This window comes from Phyllobates terribilis, unplaced genomic scaffold (genome assembly GCF_046119375.1).
Source record: "Phyllobates terribilis strain yellow unplaced genomic scaffold, ASM4611937v1 Scaffold_5__5_contigs__length_657084704, whole genome shotgun sequence".
Taxonomy (NCBI): Eukaryota; Metazoa; Chordata; class Amphibia; order Anura; family Dendrobatidae; genus Phyllobates; species Phyllobates terribilis.
In genome coordinates, this window is record NW_027362765.1 from 100,238,914 (window position 1) to 100,242,346 (window position 3,433).

The following is a 3,433-nucleotide window of genomic DNA, read 5'->3' on the forward strand; positions in this document are numbered from 1 at the left end:
GTGCGAAATATATTATTGTTTAAACATGAATTTATTCCTGTCAAAGATTGTATTGGGCTTGCTCTTTGTGAAATGTTTACATACTACCTGAGAGATTGTAAAAAGATGGGAATCAATGAAGCAAAAAAGCTATGGTGTTTGCAAATTTGGAATATGTATTTATTTATGTAAATTATATGCAAAACTGTGTTTTATGCTTTTTAGTGCATTTTAAATCTGACTCTGTATAAGTTTTATGTCATATTTTATTCCAGTATTTGTGATTTGTTTCAAAGATTGTATCGTACATGTTCTTTGTGAAATGTTTTCATACTACCTGATTGTAAAAAGATAAAGTTAAAAAGCTATGGTGTTTGCATTTGGCATATATATTTATTTATGCAAATTATATGCAAAACTGTGTTTTATGCTTTTTATGCTTTTATGCGCTTTTTAAATCTGACTTTGTATTTGTTTGATGTCATATTTTATTCAAGTCTTTGTGATTTGTTTGTAATTTGTGATGTATGTCTGATTTAAATAAAGATTGTTTGAAAACGGATCTGTTCTTATGAGTTTAATACCTGATACGTCCCCTATCTGGAGACTATATATTAAATGGATTTTTAGAACAGGGAGATGGAAAAAGAGCTTGCTCTGTCCACTCCACGCATTGACCTGGTATTGCAGTATTTCCAGGACCGGTGCACCCCTTCTTTAATGCAGTTTATAAAATCAGAAAGAATTGAATTCAATGCATTTTGTTGATTTTGCTTGTTTGTCGCATTTTTGGAATGACTTTTTTGGCTTTGCTTTTCTTCGCCTCATTGGATTTTTCATGTTAAAAGTTGCAGAAGCCAGATGACAAACTCGTTTTCGTTCAACTTCACCAACTGTGCATTGCATTTTATTGTACTGTAATGCAATGCTATCTATCTAGCTCTCCCCTTTTCCTTCCTATTGGATAAACAGCCATATTAGGCAAGCATTTTGGAGCTTTCACCTAACTAACTACAGGTGGTGAGATAAGCTGCACAATATAATTGTCCTTTCAGTATATTGTTGCACACACACCATCTATTTAGCAAATGCCCTTGTTATCAACTGCAGCCGTTTAAACTCACCTGAGCTAACAGGTATGTGAGCTGGTTACCCTGCACTTAAAATTTCTTTTTTGGCTTGCTACAATGACTTTTCTGAAATGTTGTCTCCCTCTGGTAGAACACTGACTTCTTTAATTTCATGCCTGCAGACTATAAAAAATAACCCAAAAAAGTTTGGTTGATTGGTCTGTGGCGTTCTTTTAAAGTGTTGCTTATGGCGGTCTCTGTGAGCTTCTCAGTGCTGTTCAGTCAGCCAGGTATCCTGCCTGCAGTAGATGGAATGTGGCAATGGAACACTGCGCGTGTCATAATAGGCTCTGAGCCTTTATATACCTGCGCACGGCAGCAGCCACCTTCAGTCTGCTGCTGGACAGTCAGCAGCAGCAGGTAATCAGCAACACTCCTGCTAAGGGTAGACGGGTGCTCGTTTTTTTTCCCCCTTAATTGGTTCTCCTCCCTCCCTCCGGTGTTGAGGCGGGTGGGAACAGCAGGGGGTGAGGGTGGTGTGCTAAAATAGGTGGAGTTATGCAGATCTAAAATGCGTGGATTGCAGCAGCAGCAAGCCGAAAAGTGCAGGCATGTAAGGGATCTAGAGGTTGACAACATGTCTTCTTAACGGGAGTCCAGGTGCCCATCTCCACAAATGGACTTTTCAGGATCCGAGGGTGGCACCCTAGGCCGAAACCAATTCTGTTTAAGGCTTCTCGTCCTTTTGGCATGATGTATAAGGTTTACCTGTGTGGTCTTGCCTGCGAGGTGCTCCTGGTACCCTTTCTCTCGGCCTGGGGGGATCGTTCCTCTTCGGAGGGACTTAACCCCCCTGCAGCTATTGGGAGGAAGGATTAGTCCGGGAGCAACGGGAAGGGATCTCATGAAGGCTTGCGCCTTTCAGAGAATTGAGTTGGTACGTGACAGAGTGAAGGATGCCGGCAACGCTCACATATTCATCGGGTGATGACCGGATGCGGAACACCGTGAGGACTGAAGTTGGAGCAGGATCGATGACGGAGAAGAATTTGGACTACATCTGCCATAGGATTCTGCTCGGAGTTCTGGAGTTTCGGCGGGAAGACATATTCTGCTTCCAGGATAACGAGTACAAGGGGACTTACACAATCACCTTCAAGAGCCAGGGATGCTGTCAGCAATAGAGATGAGCGGTGTTCGACTAGAACTGTTCGCCAATCTCAAATTCGAGCTGTTTTGGGCGGTGTTCGAGTTGTTCGACGAACCCGAATGATTTGCAAAAAATTCGGCTGTTCGAGGTTATGTTCGATAACTGTTCGTACACCAAAAGCGTGTCCTGCATGGATTGTCTGCCACTCACTGTAATGTCACAGCCATGGTGGTTGTGGCATTACAGTGATTGCCCAAATCGATGGGAACAGTGCCAACAGTGAAACATGAAAAGCCGGCAATTCAGCAGCGGCATACACCTGTACCCGACAATTTAGAACCGAAAGAATAGAGCTTCACACATAGATTAGATAGATATAAACATGTCAGCCACATATATACGAAGTACAGTGAAAGTGCTGCTTACTGTACTTGTCATTTAGCGTAAAGGATTTATCAAAAAAAATAATAGTGTTTTCATGCACCGTCTCTTTAAAAAAGCCGGCCGGCAATTCAGCATCTGTACCCGACAATTTAGAACAGAAAGATAGAGCATCACACATAGATTAGATAGATAGAAACATGTCAGCCACATATATATGAAGTACAGTGATAGTGTTGGTTACTGTACTTGTCATTTAGTATTAAAATAAAGGATTTATTATTAAAAAAATTGGCGTGGGGTTCCCCTTAATTTTAGGCTCTAGCGGAGGTTAAGCAGACGGCTGGGGCAGATGTTTGAAGCCTGGGAAGGGGGTAATACCCACGGAGCTTCCCAGGCTACTAATATCAGCCCCCAGCTGAATACCTAGCCTTTACTAGCTATTAAAATGGGGGACCCCCCAAAAAAAATGACGTGGGGTCCCCCCTAATTTAATAGCTAGCAAAGGCTAGGCAGACAGCTGGGGGCTGATATTAATAGCCCAGGAAGGGAGCCATGAATATTGGCCCCCTCCCAGGCTAGAAACACCAGCCGTCAGCCGCCCCAGAAATGGCGCATTCATAGGATGCGCCAATTCTGGCACTTAGCCTCGCTCTTCCACGCTGCCCTGGTGCGGTGGCAGGGGGTAATAGGGTTGGGGTTGATGTCAGCTTATAATGCCAGCTGACATCAAGCCCAGGTTAGTAATGGAGAGGCGTCTATAAGACACCCCCATTACTAACCCCATAGTCAAAGTTAAAAAAAACACAAACACCCAGAATAAAGTCCTTTAATTGAAATAAAGACACAGTCC

At 42.7% G+C, this 3,433-nt stretch overlaps 1 non-coding gene across 1 annotated transcript; it reads left to right on the forward strand.

Moving 5' to 3' along the window:
* The first annotated feature begins 502 nt into the window (after positions 1–502).
* LOC141150834 (U2 spliceosomal RNA) lies at positions 503–694 on the forward strand. Its single transcript, XR_012246932.1, has one exon. It is a non-coding gene; the product is annotated as a U2 spliceosomal RNA (small nuclear RNA).
* The last annotated feature ends 2,739 nt before the right edge of the window (positions 695–3,433 follow it).